We start from the raw sequence: 17,872 nt of genomic DNA on the forward strand, positions 1-17,872 counted from the left end.
ATATATTACATGTCAAATATTTCCTTGTCAGAGATCATCCTTTGACCGCACTTGTTTTGCAGGATTCAGTGTCTCAGTTATGCACAGCTCTCAAATTCATCTTTATTTTTATTCATTTTACCTTAAATTTCCCTTTTCCTTTCTCTTCTGTATTTCTTTTTTGCCCAGTATGTGTGGCTTCCTTCAGTTATTTAATATTATCCTGGCATGGCAAAGTGTTGGTAAGAGGACATTTCAAAAAGTATAAGAAAAAGATCTAACTGAGGAATCAGATAAAATCCTCAGTTTTGCATTCCAGGCATCCATAAAATAATTCTTCTAGCATAAAAGCAAATCCAAGGTTTGAGACAGTGAAAACACTCTTCTGTTCCCCTTTAAAAGAAACAAGGAAAATTAGGATAATTTTTTTGCTGTTATACATATTGGAACATTTCTGTTGTACTTTTTCCAGCTGTCAAAAATTTCTTCATACAGTTTTGGCCTTCAAGAAATTCCCAAAGCTAGTCATTTGCCCAGCTGTACATTACCATTACTATGTGCTTTCTTGATGGAGATTACCCATGCACTGATGGAACATAATGTTCTATAACATGACATAAAGCAATAATAGCATGCAATATAATCCTTGTTATATCTTTAATAATGAGATAAAACTAAATTACAGCATTTGATTTTGCTGACCTAATTTCAGATGCTCATCTTTTACAGAAAACCTAATCTATGACAGAAGTGGCCATTGAGGTTCATCAGCAGTGCAACTAAAATATAGAAAATAGAGTTCAATTACATCCAACCGTTAAAACCGAATTTAAGGACTGCAGGCTCATTTGCACAGAATACTATCATTTTTCACCTTGCAAGTTTAAATATGCTTGCATAGTCTTTGATAGATTCTCCCAGAGCAAATAGAATATTTGCATACAATTCACTCTGAGAATCCCATCAGCTTTTAAGTGATTTTTGCACATTTCCTGGATATTATGGCATTGTTTAAAAAGCAATTTTAGATTATCACAAGATTAAAAAATAACTTCACAAGATTTTATATTTGTTTTGCTCTCTGCACATTCCTCATTTGTTATTATTTGTTTGTTTATTGTATTACAAAAGTTTATTTAAACACCAATAATGAAAAGGATCTATTGTGCAAACATTGTACAAATACCTACTTAGGAAGAGCCAATGCTTAAAAGATTTTGCTATGGTAAAGAGCAAACAACTCTGCCAGCATTTATTAACATTTCTTGATATTTCCTCATAAAACTGTGGAACTTGTGGGGTTTGAGTTCCTTACTGTTTCACTGGCCTGAAGTCTTGCTAGTTGAACTTTATGTTCAAAATTTATCTTTTCTAGAAAATGTCCTTACAGTTAGATATGGATTTAACTTGGAATAGGAAAAGGAGAATTAGATATTCTGGCATTTCATAAAAGAAAAAATTAAACACAAATACTGAAATCTTTACACTTTGGTGTGAAAACTCAAATTTTTTTTGCAAAATCTTTCTTTGATCAGTACTGCTCAACTTCTAATAATTTCTTATCATACAAAGATTATTAGCTCCATAAAAGCTTTTAAAATAGCAGAAAGAAGTTCTAAAATTACAGTGAGCATTTACGTCCTTGACATCAGAGACTAGGACCAAATCTTAGGGGTTTTCTCTCTGCTGAATGGTAATCTTAGTATTATTTAAAAATCTATAGAAAAATCTTGGACCTGAAAAACTTTCTGTGTAATTTAACATATCAATCTATTTTGCATACATGCAACATTAATTTATGTCCATTTCTGCAAAATTATTATTTGCTGAAAAAAGTTTTCTGTATTCTGCTGATGCGACTTTGAGCTGTGACAGAATATGTTTAGTGGTGGTGGTATTGGTTGGGCTTGATGATCTTGGACATCTTTCCCAACACAACTGATTCTATAAATTTATGATTCTATGTCTTCAGCCCTTTAATTGTGTTCATTCTTTTGTTGCAAGACTTTTAGTTCTGTTTAAGGTTTTAGCTGAAAAGTAGAGAAGATTGATCCATGTTATAATTTTTAGAGGAGGAAGACACACCACCACTATATTTAAAATACTGTCACAGTTTTTAACACGTTATGACAGATCCCAAAAGTACAAAAAGTAGGGTTTTTATATATGTGAGTTTTAGATGCTCTTTTATTCTGATCATCAATTCTATTAAAGAAACTGTGTACAACATAATCAGAATAAACAACTTCCTGTACCACTTTAATGTCTCACAGACTTCTGACAACCCATTTGAATAACCATTTGCAATGTTGATAAAAATATTTTTTACAAATACACTGATATCTTCTTTCTGTTTGTGGAAACTGAATGGTTTCAGTGGATTCTGCTTTTCTAGTAATTAAACCTGACTTCTTATACTGAGCTTTTCCCTTCTACTGTTTACTCTTGATGAGATATTTCAGGAAACCAATAGGATTCTGTTCTAAAAATACAGCTGATTACAGCAGGACCTGGTTTGGAATATGAGTTCTTCCTCATTTCACTTTTCTTACTTTCTTTCTTATTTCCTTTCTGTGTTTTTTTTAATCCCTTTACATATCTTTCCTGTTATAATTTAGCTTAGGTACTAAATGAGTAAAAGACTAAGAAACAAACCATATAATTTAAATACAAATTTTTAATTTCCCTATAACTATGTTCTCTCAATTCAAAAACATCTCATACAAGCAGCATCAGGTCTAACAGGTTTATTTGCACTCCTCCAGGTCCTGGAGCCACAAGACTGGGCTCCAGGACCTGGACAGGAGGGTCCTGGGTAGAATTGGTTTGAGGCAGCAGTAGCCCTGAGGAAGGAAGTGGCGGAAGTGGTGGGAAGGAAGGAAGGAAGGAAATTTCTGTTATTCAGAATCCTGTTCATTTCTAAAAGCAATTTCATTGACTGGCCTTCTGTTGCACTAAAGAGCTACCTACTTGACTAGTTTTTTGAGTACTCAGTGGAGAAGAAATGTGATGCTAAGGGCCTTCTAAGTCAGTAATGTGCTCTGAGCTGTCCTCTGGCATAGAAGTAACTGAGATGATAAATATTTTTCTTTCCTAGATATTTCATCTGAGGCATGAGACTGCTTTGAATAATTAGTGTGTCCATTGGGTGACAAATACAATTCTGAAGATCATCCAGAAGTGAGGTAACACCAATTTTTACTCTTCTAACTGGAGCTAACTTCATATAAGTCTCCATAACACACTTTTGAATTACTGCATTTTCAGAAATATCCAAGAGGATTCAGAGATACTGCTGATTGCCTCAGGCACTATGTGATTTGCCTTCAGCTGCCCCCCACACACATCAAGCTTTTCTGCTTAAAGCTTCTGGGTTGCACAAGAAGGCTTATGTTCAGACCTACTGTGACATGGAAAGCTACATCAAATTACTTCTTTCTAAAATGTTCTTTTTCATTTTATGTTACATTTTATACCTATTTTTTAAGTTCTGACTATGTGAGATTTGTGGTATATAAAAGAATTTAACACAGCATCTTATTATCCAAATCTATCATATTGTGTGCCACAGGCTATCCTTCAAAAACACTTTAGGGTTTAACAATTACATTAGAAATTTATAATTTACCAAAAAAAAAACAGTAGCCAGAAAATTCATTTTCTGTTCCTACAATTGCTTATTTTCTCTGTTTTAAGACAAAACCAAGGAAGAAGATAAAGCCTGTAACCCTAATAAAAAATTCTGTCTTTAGCAGTGTGAAAAAACAGAAGTGTTCTACCAACAGGATAGATCTGTGCTTTTCAACTTGAACCACTTCAGCTTTCATGTCCATTAACTCTCTAGCTGTCCTGCTGAGGCAGTCATCAAGATTGCCAATTGTGATGGTGTTTATGCTGAGAGTGTTTGTCCACAAGCAAACTGAAAACATTAACTAAGATAAAGGCCAGCAATTTTGAAACTGCAGCCCTCCAACTTGTGAAAAATATGTTCTGGAACAATTTCTGTGCTTTGTTATGGAATCCAATGAAAGGTTAAAAAGACATCCTTAACTTTTAATCTGATTAAATGCACAATATTTTGTAAGCACTTTTAATTCATTTTGAGTAGCATTCAGAAAGGTTTTCAAAATTTGGAACATTTTGATTGAAGATTAGGAAAATTTACTGACAGGATGGGAAAGAGATTGTAGAGACTTTGGGTGTTCTTTGGACCCTGACACTATGATTACAATTTTATTAATCATACATATTTATTTACAGCTTCACATACATTGCATGAAAACTCTGCTGACAAAATCTAGTTTGCTGATTGTCACATGAATAGGGGAGATCCTCAGCCCTTACTGTGGGGAGATTTCCTTGATCCTTACTATTTGCTTTGTCTGGCAGTGCCCCAGGAAAGTCAAGACCCTTGTGCCCAACCAGTCTGTCAGCATCCTGTTATGGGGACCCTTCACTAAGAAATTCTGCTGGATCAGAGGGTGGTTTGACTGACTTATTTAGGGACAGACATCAAAAGGAGATCCCTCAGCTGGTCTTCCCACTTTATTTGTGTCCCCCACTGCCAGCAATTGCCACAGGCCATGAAGGACTAATACCAACAGTTTAGAGAACAACACACTTCGTTAATACAAAACAGCCAGGTGACAGGTTATGGTTCAAGGACTGTTTGTGATGGTATCTGACTGCAGAAACATATTCAAAGCAACACACAGACAAACTCTAATCCCCAATAAAAGTGTTCAGTACACACAGAATGTGGTTCTTGCCCATTCCTATGATTGAGAGGACAGGTGTACCTCATTGACTGATCCCAGCAGTTATGGTGGAGTCTTCCCTAATTTTCCCCATTTTCAATGTACTTTTATAGTATTTCTTTATGTTTAGATGGAGGTTTAATGACTCTGATCATACATACCTTTGTTATTGATGCAAATTTTTCTTACTTTGATCTTAAAATTATAGTCATTAAAATATAGACACTTCCTCAGGGAGGGGTGGTCATACCTTGGGGGTGGGTAACTTGGGGATGGAGCTGCGTGTTAGTATTACAATTAGGTTAAAATAAACCAAGTTCATCCAAAGAGAGCAATTTTGCCACAGTTCCTGCCTTGAGAACAAGACATCTTCTCTCTCCCCTGACTGACGGCTGATATGGGGTTCATCAGCTGTAAAGGAAGACCAAGGTCCCTTCCCTGCAAGGGTTTCAACAGAGCCTTGGCCACAGGGTTTCCACTCTGCTGCATCCTCCATTCCATCCCCCCTCAGCAGGCGCTTATGGTTGCAGATTATGTGTATGGGGAATCATCACAGACCACATTCCATCCGGGAAAGAGAAGCTGCATTACTCCTCCCTGGTGAGCCTGCCTCTGGAGCACATCCAGTTCTGGGCTCTTTAATACATGGAGCTCCTGGAGGACTGCAAAGATGATAGCTGATGGGAACAACTCTCTCATGAGGACAGGCTGACCTAGTTGGGCCTAGTTGGGTTTAGCATCAAGAAAGGAAGACTGAGAGGAGATCATATCAATTTCTTTGAATATCTGAAGGGAAGATTTCAAGGGGATGGAGCCCAGCTTTTCTCAGTGGTGCCAAGCAATAGGACAAGAGACAACAGACAGACTTATGCCCAAAAAGTTCCATGCAATGGAGCAGGTTACCCAGAGGGGTTGAGGAGTGTCTTTCCCTGGAGATATCAAGAATTATTGGATGCAATTCTGTGCCATGTGCTTAAGATGGCCCTGCTTGAGCAGGGAGGTTCGACCACATCCAATCCACAGGCCTACTGTAGTCCCTTCCAGCATTTCCCATTCTGTGATTCTGTGAGTTACACCCATACTTTAAAAAGTCAGACTGAGAAAACAAATTAAAGACATCAATAAAATTAAGTCACTACCAGAGCCCAATTTACGCAGAAATGTGAGTCATGAGACATCCTGACTCCAAGACTTCTTCATCAGAGATACCTGGTTCTCATTACAGCCCTTCAATTAAATTGTCTTTGCAGCATTGCCTGTGGTATGTGATATATGGCATGGAAATGCTAAGCAGATGGAGTTTTGTGGGAAAAGCATACCATAAACATCAAGACCTTTTCTGGCAATTTTCAACCGCTGTCTAACCAATGATACCTTATCAACCTATACCCACTGATCACACCAGTACTGATGTAATGCAACAGGGGAAAAGATAACTGGGAAGTGCTGGTCCTGTGTAGAATTGGGTAGTACAGATTACTGTAGTCCTGATGTAGACACAAATTCTAGATGTGCATTTATATTATATGTCAATACTCCCAATGTATTGGGAGTATTGTATTTATATTTTTTACATAAATATAAAAATGATATAAATTGGAACATATTATTTTTCGCATGTAAATTTCAAGACAAGAAGACGTGGAATATCAGCCTAAGAAAAAGAAAATCAATCTTCAGTTTTTAGAAGATTTATTGACTGTGCTGTACACTCTGGTTTATGTGTTGTTTGTGACTACTATGTTCATCCCTAGAAGAAAGAGAATTAGGAAATTATACAGTACAATGTAGGCCACAAAATTTGTATTCCAAAGCAATGCAATTTAGATGAATTAGTAAATATATATTCAGACAAGTGAGGAGGAAAGAAAGGCTCCTAAATTAAATGGGGACATGAGTTTTCCATCTTTTTCCAACTTTTTTCTTTTTTGAAAATTTTTGATTTGAGAAAATCCTGATAAAGGAAATATTTACATAAAAGTATTTTTCAATCAATCAATCAATCAATCAATCTTTTCGTTCAATGTTAATAATATTGCAAATAAGTACATAGAATAAAATCTATCAGCTAAGGTCCAAGGGAGTTAGAATTTGAAAAATAGAAAACTACTTTACTAGATGCACGTATGGTACTTTTTAGGCTGGGTTTTTTTATAAGGCTGAGTTGCACTTTACCTGTAACTAAGAATGGATGAAAAATAATGTTTTTTGTGGAAAAGACAGAAAAAAAATTGCTATACTAGGCCAGAAAATACCCCCAACAAGCTACATATAATTCTGTACGAAGATGAAGAACACTAAAAATTACAAAAGTATTTATTACTATGGATTGGGAAAAAAATAGTTCCATTTGCTATATATTTACTAAGGGTTTTCACTTATTTACTAGCATTGGGTGAATCTGCAAATATTGGTCATAAAAGCCATGCCTAGAAACCTTTTGTTTATATTGGTTTTTAGGTAATAATTACTCCAAACAAAGTCAGAAGCTTGTTCTACTAAAAAGGCAAAAGAAAGGACAGTATCCTGCTGCAGAAAACTTTGTTCTGGGATATACACATATATTTTCATACATACATATATATGCACAATGCTGGTATTTCAGAACATCCCACTTGGAGATGAAATTCATATAACACAAATGCAAATTGCCTGCATGTCATATGTTGAGAGATATTTACATTTTTCTGCAAGATGCTGATTCTACATTTCTCAGTGAATACTGAATATCTACACCTTGATCATAGCTCATGGCTTTACTGTTTTGTAAATTGACAAATTACACATATTCAGTGGTCCCTGCTGGGACCACTGAATATGTGTAATTAACCCCTGCTTGTACCTTTCTTCCTGATTTCAGAGAGTTGTAATTGCAAGAAACAGAAGGACTTGAATTTACTGTGCATACCTAGAAAAATAAAATAGTATGTTCTAAATAAATATTATGTATTATAATATTTTCTTCAGCAATTTTTAATATAATTATACAAACCTACATATAAAATGCACATTTTAATTTCATTGCTGGTTTTAGTTGACAAATTAAGTAAAGATCCACAGTTTAAGTTTAAAATAATAAAATAAAACATCAGTCACACCCTTAGCATTAATAGCAAGAAGTGCTTACTCTCATTGAGCTCAGATGTTAGATTTGCCCAGAAAAAAATAGCCAGCACATAGCTGGTTCTCTAGTCTTGTTTTTGATTATCATAAATACCATAAACAAGCTGATAAAATTACCCATCACTTATTTAACTGGCCAAGCACACTAATTAGATTCTGCCAAAGGACAACCGTTCAGAGGAGTAGATTAATTCATTTTTTACTCATCAGTCTTGCAAACAGATAGGACCTACTAATTCTTATCCACACACTGGCTGATCTGTTAAATGCCTCTGTAGTTTTACAGCAATGGCTGACATCCATCTCGCTTCAGGAAATGCTGGTTCAAGTCCCTTGATAATTTGAAAGTTTACAAACATAAGAACAAGTTTGCAGGAAACTTGCATGATGAAACAAAAATAATTAGGTCACCAAAATGCATAGTATTAGTCTTAGTCTATTCAATAATATTTTTTTCACATTTCATTTAAAAAGGAAGGGATAATCTGTTTAAAATCAAACGCGTTCTTCTTAAATGACAGTTTTATAATGTAGAACAATACAAGAAGATTTTTAGACAAGCAGTCATGTAATATGTTAAAGTTCTACATCCGATATTAAAACCTTAAGAAAACCAGGGGAATTAATTTATTCATCTTTGAGAGTTGATTTGTCATAATACAGCTATTTTGCAAATGTAGTGCATTTAAACCTGCAGACTGTGAGATACACATCACTCCCAATTCAAGTCATGGAAGGGAGCATAAATCGAGAAATTGGGATCAGAGGAGTCTATTAAAACAACAGTGCCTTCCAAGCAGTATCTAATAAGAAACAAACTTCTTTCTTATCACACCTCCATGAACTTTTTAATGGAGAAAAGGTTCTTTTCACACCACATACCTTTTAATGGAGAAATTTTCACAGTGAGTTTTATGTAGAGCACTAATATTTAGCTTTAGTAAAAAAATTGTATTTTTTGCAAATTATAGTATGTTAATACTTTAGATTTTCCAAATTACACAGTGGTACAAGTCAGTCATTCTAGTTGTTTAACTAACAAAAATGCTGTCTGAAGATCATCAAGTTGCCATCTTTCAAGTTTTATAAAGCTAACAGCCAAATCTAGTTTTATTTTCTTTACTATTGCATATGTCAGCAAGATTAAATGAGTCTATTATAATGTATATCCCTGGAAAAAAACAATAAAATAAGAAAAAAAACCACAACCTGCCAACAGACTGTGCAAGTAGTTTTTTTTCTTGTTGAACTCCAATTCCATGAGTTGATAAGGCTTTAGAAGCGCTACTAAACAAGTCTTATGCTTCATTAATATTTAAAAAATATTTTCAATAAATAATAGAAAATTTTCAATAAATAATAAACAAAGTGTTTTAAGTTGTTATTACTTTTACATTAACTTCTGCCATTGCTTGTTTTGTTTTGTTTTAATAAGAAATAGGAAGATATTATTAGAAATATGCAACTACTTCAAAGATTAGATTGGCTTTTCCCAGTTTTGGAAGATCCACTATCAAACCGAGTATTCCACTTTCATCAGTGTCTTCTTTCACTCTCCAAAGTGATAGGATATCTACAGAAACTATTCCAGGCAAGAAGAAGAAGAAGAGAAATAAAAAACTTGGCAATACAAAATTTTGGGGCTATGTTTTCTTATTCTAGGCCTCAGTCAGATCAAATTTAGTAGAACCTTTTGATTTCTTCAATATTATTTCCATGGATCCTGTTATTAAGGGACATCTAGAATACATTTTTCTGTGATGCACACAGACTGTGGCAAAGCATCAGAAGAGGAACTTATTGGAAGCCTATGAAAAAAGTAGCAAACCTATTACTCCTTGAGAATACTACAACTGGGACCAAGAACTGAATCTTGTGTGCCTCTGTGGCATGTATGTGACATTTAATTTTGATGAAAGCCAGAAGCTTCTTTTAGCCATGAGCTGAAATGATGAGCTTCTGGAAGATCTACTTCTCTCACTTTAACATTCAGTAATCTTAAAACCAGATTTTGAATTTCTGAATTATCCAAGTACAAAAGGTCTGTTGCTGTAGCTACTGTCTTGTTGACTTCTTCTTACAGATGCATATTTGGTACAAGGTCTGTCAGTCTTCTGTGAGTTGCTAATCCATGATGATAAATGGGTTTTAGATTTCTGTGGAGCACACCAGCATTTTAAGACATTGTACATTACAAGAAACTGAAGAAAAAGGTCATTATTAGTGATCTAGTTAGTGAGCTTTGAGCTTAGACTGCAGAAATATGAACTGTGAAGTGCTTTTCCATTTTTTGTAGAGTAAGAAATTCATTAATTGAGAAAAAAAAAGTAAAAATTGTTTCATTGTCCTTCCTTAACTACTTTGTTTTAAAAAGTAAAACTGCAGTAGGATAAAGTAAAGGCTAACTTCATAAGTTAAAGGAGAGGAAGTATCTTGGATTTTCTTCCAAAAGGTCCCGGGAGAATTGTGTCAACTAATGTTCAGCACTTGCTCTGAAATGAAGATTAATGGTTAGGTGAGATGTCTGAGTTGCATAATCTTTTATCAACCATCTGTTTAAACATGAAAATAAACTATCAAAGTTTAGAAGTGGTTTTGTTTCAGCAGAAAAGCAAAAGGCAGGGAATGATTAAAATTGAACAAAGCAAGAACAAAAATTTCATTTTTATTTAACTGTTTTTATTTAACTGTTTTAAGTCATTATTATCATATGTTTATTCTGAGAGTTGGTTAAATTACCACCATTCTGCTAGCATTCAATTTTCTTACAGAGCAGTACACATGAGACTGCATCTGATCTGGGATTATAATGTACTTTTTTCCAAAACTTGGCATGACATTTCAGAAATTGTAGAGACCCAAGATAACAACTTTGAAGTTGGATGAACCATAATCCTTGAATAAAATCAGCATAAGGCCCAAGGTTTTCTTACAAATCATACACAATAGATATACAAGGAATGAAAGAATACACAACTAACCCAAAATCTTAAGGGCTCTGAGAAAAAAAAAATATTCTTTGGGTAAACATAAAACCTGGCATTAACCTATATAACTCTTACACATAAAATGCATATAAAGGTCTACTAGATGAGATACCATTGAATCATGACAATTAAATACCCTGTGCTATGCTATGCCCATACCTGTCAAACAAATGTTATTGAAAAAATTTGGTTACTCTGGGTGAATGAAATAGGTGATGTCCGGATTACATAACTCAAAGATATATCATGTTATCTTCTATGTGAGCATAGGAATTGTATTTTGCATCCATTTTTGTGCATTGCAACTACATTCAGGTTGCAAACCCATTTCTAGTTAAGGGAAAAGATGTGCTCTGAGGAAAAAAAAAAATTAATATTTTCAGGTATTTTTATCGGTGATGATTTTGATTTTTTGTGTGTAGGTTTTTTGGTGGTCTTCTTTATTTGTTTGTTTTTGTTTCTTGGCTTTTTTGGAGAGTTTTTTTTCCCTTTTCCCTTTGGTACTTTTTCTACCTTTACCATTTTGTTTTATGTATGAACAGCTGCAATCTGAATTCTGATTAATTCCTCACATTCAGGTACAATGTAGCAAATTCTACTAACAGAGTCTTAGGGTGGTAAAGACATAACTTAAAGTCACTAGAAACCAAATTGAAAAGAAATTTGAGTTTGTTATTAAGATGAGGGTAACATTGGATAAATCCACAAACATAACAACCTTACTGAAGTTTAGAGACAAGTAAAAATTATGTTTCTAAACCATTTTGATGAGCATGGTCTATACAGTCTTACTGGAAGCTGAAATCAATCTTTCTCTCAAACCATTAATATTTCAGAACCAGTCTTGTTGGCCTTATTTCGACGCCATTCAAGGCCTCAATGTCTTCCTTGTAATGAGGTGCCCCAAACCTAATGCAGGATTTGAGGTATGGCCTCATCAGTACAGGATGATGATCACTGTCCTAGTCCTGCAGGCCAAAGTATTTCTCATATAAGCTAGGATGCCACTAGCCTTGGTGGCATCTGGGCATATGAGATTCATTTGTCTGTCTACCAAAGCCTCAGATCTCTCTACATATGGAGAGCGAAGTCCTTTTCTGCCAGGTATCTTGCCAACCACTCTGCTTCCAGCTTGAAGCTTCTCATGGAGTTGTGACACAAATGACAACTAGGAACATGACCTTTTTTCAACCTCATACCATTACCTCACCCCATTAACACAGTCCAGGTCCCTCTGACCTTCCCACTCACAAGCAAATCAACACTTCTGTCCAACTTGGTATCCTCTGTAAATTAACTGAAATAATGTTCAATCTCCTCCTCCAGATTGTTGATGCAGATATTGAACAGGACTGGCACCAATTCTGAGTCCTGGAGACTGGTTGTCAGCTGGATTTAACTCTATTTACCACCACCCCCTGGACCTGGACACCTATCCAGTTCTGTACCTAGTGAAGAGTGCACCTGCCCAAGCCATAAAGCAGTCATTTTCTCCAGGAGAATGCTGTGGGAAATTATATCAAAGATTTCTTGAAGTCCAAAAAGACAGCCTTTCTCTCACCCATAAAGCAGCACATGCTGTCAGAGAAGATCAGTTCAGTCAAGCAGGACCTGTCTTTCCTAAACCTATGTTGGTTGGGCCTGATCCCCTGGTTGTCCTGCACATGTTCTGGCACTCAAGGCTTCCACAGCACTGGAAGTGCTGGATCCCTTCCAGCCCCTCTAGTAAGTGGGCATCACAAGAACTTTCAGTCATCTGGGTCCTGCCTTGTTAGCCAGAACTGTTGGTAAATGATTGAAAGGGGCCTGGTGAGAACTTCCACCATGTCTCTGAGTCCCCATGGGTGGATCCCATCCAGTCTCACAGACTTGTGTCTAAGTGTTGTAGCAGGTTGTTGACCATTTTCCCTTGAATTATGGGGGTTTCATTCTGCTCTCTGTCCCTGTCTTCCAGCTCAGGGTTCTGGGCACCTGGGGAACAACTGGTCTTACTAATAAAGACTGAGGTAAAGAGGGTATTGAGTATTTCTACCTTTTCCTCATTCTTTGTCACTATTGTTTCCCTCTGCATCCAATAAAGGATGGAAAGATGGAGGTCCTCCTTAGCCCTTCTTATGTTGCTGATGTATTTATCAAAACAATTTTGTTGTCATTTATGGCAGTAGACAGTTTAAGTTCTATTTGGGCTCAGGCCCTTCTCATTTTCTCCTTGCATAAGTTCACAATGCATTTGTTGCCTTGCCTTTCTTCCAAGGACAATAAAATCTTTTTTTTTTTTTTTTTTGGTGGCGGGGGCTGTTGGGGGGGGTGTAAATTGATGAGACTGTAGATTTAGCAAGATTTCTTTATGGACATTTGAGTAAATTTAAGGCACATGATGTTATTAACTCTGACCCTGTCACAGAGAGTAATCTTTAACCCATGTGGCACACTCTCAATCTTCCATGCATAAGCCAGAAAATCTAAAGTTTCTAAAGCTATTCTTAAGCAGTAGGAATACATTGTCAAAACTCACTAATATTTTAACACCTGTATATTTCCAGTCATAATAAAAGTCCTATAAATGTTTATAAAGACTTTTATTGCTTTTTTTTTATATCTGCATTTTTGACGATTTTACTATATTGCTGATAGTCAGGTCATTGTTCTCACATGTTGATAACTGCGATGAAATACTTTTGTTCTCTAATTCATACAGTTTTGGTGACCCTGGATCTCATTTATTTCAGTCATGGCCTACCCCCCAAGAAATTAGCAAGTTTTGTGTTCCAAAGTTTCAGGTAATCGTATTCCATTAACAAAATAATAATGGTTGTTCACAAAATATTATTCTCACTAACACTGAATTATACCCTAAGTATTGTGAATAATGTACTTGGATTATCCAGTGTCATCTCACTGTATGAACTTGCTCATTATAAATATTTCTAGTATTATCTGGGTTTATGTATGTAGTGTAGGTGCTCATAGTGTGTTTGTGCACTGCTTAATTGGATGATCCAAAGGGGGAGAGAAAGGGATTTCATTAGAACTCATTTGTTAATATTTTAGAGCTGCAGGCTTGTCAGCCTCTTTGCTGACAGTGAAATTCAGACAAATTTCTAGAAGTAACAGAGCCCATACAGATGCAGAAGCCTGAAGGACTTATCAATCCCACTGCATGGAAACTGGTTTTGATGGCTTCGCAGTTTGTACTCTTACCTTGCTCCACAGCTTTGTATCTAGAATGTAGATGCAAATCAAATCTGCAAAAAGAACCTCCTGTGCCTTAAATTACTAGTAGACTTAGATTGCCTCATTCCATCAACACCAGTCTCCCGGGTGCACTGGCAATGTGCTGCCTATCTTCAGCCTATTCCAGATCAAATTCTGCTTCCTAGGAAGACTGTTCTTCATTCAGTCCACTTCTTCCAGAAATTTCTTTTGAAACTTCCAAATAATTTGCTGTTGAAGGAGTAGTATCAGCATGTTGCAAGCTTTCGATGATGCTCAAGTTATGACTGAAGTGGAAGTCTACTAAATATTACTTGAGCATGTGGACATGATAGAAGAAAATAAAATATGTCTTTCCAATTTAATTTGCACATTAAAATATTATTACTCTTTTTATTATTCATGATTCATGATTATTATTATTATTTATCATCATCAACATCATCATCATCATCACCACCACCACAAGTTTTTAATTTTTTCATTGAGTTTTCCACAATAAAATTCCAACCTATTATTATCTTTACCCTCTGGTCCACACTCTTATCTACAACACACTTTGATTCACAATTATCAACAATTTATTCCCCTCCCCTCCCTATTACTCAGAGTACTCAAGTCTTGATTAAAATGAAGCACTATGTCTCATCATCAAATGTGTAATACTGTTTTTGAATATTGAATACTACCATTTAAACATTTCATATACACCATTAAGAGATTATTGAAACATACCATTATGAGACTATTAGCAAAGACAAAATGAACAAAAGGTTTCTGTTAGATAATTCCTGGTCAATGGAAGCCTCTTGACACATTTAACTTATTCAGCAGCCATTTTAAGAAGCTTGTTTTCAAGACTGCATGAAAACCAGGGTACTCTGCATTACTTCTTTCTCTTTTTTTTTTTTTCCCTGACAATTATGTCTGGTTTCAATGATAAAGTTTTATAAATATTATGGAGGCCTATAAATTGGAGAATTCTCACTCCCTTTTTCACAAACTTCATGCTGGCTCGTATTTTCTTATTATTTTCTTTTAGGCATTACATCTTTCCCTTTCCCTCCTCTTGCGTCATACAGTTCAGACTTAATAATTGAAAGTCATAATCCATCAACATTTGCTTTCCTAAAGCATTAGTAATTTTGTACTAATTCACGCTACATTGTCAGCTGACTGTATTTGCTGATTTATTCTAATGTTTGTATCTTATGCTTTTTAGCAATTACTTTTTCTCCATGGTCATTACTCTATTCATGTACCTCATCGAGGAAGACAGAGTCAGAATCTTTTCAGAAATGTATAAAGACAGGAGAAATAGAATGAACTAAGCTGAACCAAGAGAAATATTAATTAAATATTGGTGGGGGGGGCGGAGGAGGGGGGAAATCACAATAAATGAAATAGAAAAAAATAAAGCATGAACATAAGTTCTTTCTTCCATTGCCTTTTGGAATACCAAAGCTGGGTAACCAAATTTTGAGATAAGGGAGATTACAGTTTGAAGTCAGACAATTCAAAATAATACAATTTAGAGACAGAAAGAAGCTCCAATAAGCTTCAATTATAGTGTTCTTTCCTCATATACTAGATCATTAAGGCAACCATGAGTAAAAGGAACAGCAGTTTTCTCCAAACCCTTTACCTTTTTTCCCCTTACTTATCCTGGAAATGAAATGCAAGTGTTCAGTGTTTTCTGTGGGCTTGCATTTTTAACATCTTATTTGCTCAATTCTATCTGATCTTCCCCAAAAAATTCAAGTGTGTGCATGAAAGGTACTAGAAGTGTTCTTACATTTTGCTCAGCAATCCTATTAGATGGATTCTTTACTCCTATTGGCATGTTTAAGAAGGAAAAAATTGAGAACTAACAATGCTGAGATTTTTTTTTTTATCCAGTTACTTCACTGGACATATTTTTCTTGGGTTTTTTGCTCCTTTCTCTTTTTTTTGGCAATTAGTTTTTGGAATGAACTCATTACATTATCTCTTGAGAAATTATTCTAAAAATAATTTCTGTCTTTGTGAGGATCTGTGAGTCTTGCTAAAATAAGTGCAAGATATCTGAACATTAGTGTGAAAGCTGCATTTTTTATTCTTTTTCCTTCCACCTCCACCCTTTTCTGCTGTGATTTAATTAAGTTTTCTTAAAACTTGACAATATTCCTCTCAACTATTCTTCTTAAACTATGAATTGAATTTTAAATTATATGTTATGATTATGACAATTTTTCTCATTGAAAATTACTCCTGAAGTGTTTGTAAGATTTTTAGGGAATGGTTAAGATTGCCTGAGGGAGCAATTAATGACCATTCCTACCTTAACTTATTAAAAGAGTTACCATGTATTCTTTTGGTATTGATTTAAACCCAGAACATTTCCATCAATGTCATAATTTTCACTTGGTGAGAAAAATGCCTGCTTCCACACCTCTACCATAGGGATTGAATCTGTCTGCTTTGTAAGCCTGTAGACATACTTGTGCTTTCTTTTTTACAATACTCATTGCATTGTAAAAAAGGGAGGAAACAAAGAAAAAAAGTAAGTATACCTTAAACCCCAGATTTTCAACATATGATATATACACTCATGTTGATGAAGCAGTGAAAGAAAACTACTTCAAAACCCTGATTTTATATAAAAATAAAATTAACTCTTTTGACAATGTTTTGTGTGTTTGAAAACACTGAGTTCCTTTATTTTATAAGTAATGTAAATCGTTTTTAGTGGGCTCCTTTCTTGCAAAAAATTAGGATTTTTTCACAGGCAAGTAGATACTTACTTACTAAAGAAACATGTCTGCCTTTGTCAAATGTCAAAATGAGCTCTTCTAAGATGCAGATGGCACAGTATGTTGTATATCTTCTTTCCTAGACAGGGACATAAAATCTGGTATCATGCAGTGGATGTGAATTTAGCACACAATATTCTAGATAAAAAGCATAATACTATCTTCATCATTAACCCTAGTATTTGACAATAATTTGTACTACATGGTTCATAAAATTAAATACAAAATAAGTAATCTAATGTAAAATATTGGGGTTTTTAACCCATTCACATGGCAGTGTAATCAATACTATTACATGTCAAATTGTACTAACTGAAGCCATTATTTAGATGTTAAGTAAGATAAAAAAATAATTCCTAAACTAAATGGTAGATTTTCTTATCTGAATATTGCAAATCAGATTTTTTCAATGTTTTTCCCCCTCTGCCTTTCACTGTTTGTGGGATTAAACTGAGAGTGCTCTTTCTAAAGTTTCTAAGGAAATGGAAGCTATAGCTCAAATTTGTTTTCTTTGAATGTAAACTATTATCTAATTTATCTCTGTGTGCTTAATGAACAAAGAGCAACTTTCTAATCAATTTATTATTTTCTATAACTTCTATGTCACTACATTATATTTTAATATTCATAATAACTGCTACAGAGATGCATTTTGGGAGCATACAAGAGATTTTACAGAGCAGAACTGAGATGGTTCAGTTAAATAAGGAAATCATACAGACCACAGGAAGACATTTGCTGAAAATCTGTGACTTGTGGAGCTTTGAATTAAGTCCTTCTTAGAATATGACGAGATGGCAAGTGTATAGTCTACATCCCTAAAACTTAATGAAAGTTAATAATGCTGCTGTAAGAGTCTTCTGAAATTCAAAATATTGTTTTTATTTTAAATTATTTGTACTTGATTGAAAAGCAACTAGATCTGGGTGAAGAAGAGCTGAGAGAAATATTCATTGTTTCCTGTTTTTGACTTGGCAGTTGGAGTGGAACATTAAAAAATATTGAAAATGAAATGTCTTCT

General features: G+C 34.8%; 1 long non-coding RNA gene across 1 annotated transcript in view; it reads right to left on the minus strand.

Annotated features, from left to right (window-relative positions):
* Nucleotides 1-17,872, minus strand: part of LOC118684642 (uncharacterized) — a 41,079-nt gene that overhangs the window by 20,362 nt on the left and 2,845 nt on the right. The window contains exon 2 of the long non-coding RNA XR_004979883.2: nucleotides 16,843-16,930. This is a non-coding gene — a long non-coding RNA (uncharacterized LOC118684642). The remainder of the gene's footprint in view (nucleotides 1-16,842; nucleotides 16,931-17,872) is intronic.

Source organism: Molothrus ater, chromosome 2 (genome assembly GCF_012460135.2).
Source record: "Molothrus ater isolate BHLD 08-10-18 breed brown headed cowbird chromosome 2, BPBGC_Mater_1.1, whole genome shotgun sequence".
NCBI lineage: Eukaryota > Metazoa > Chordata > Aves > Passeriformes > Icteridae > Molothrus > Molothrus ater.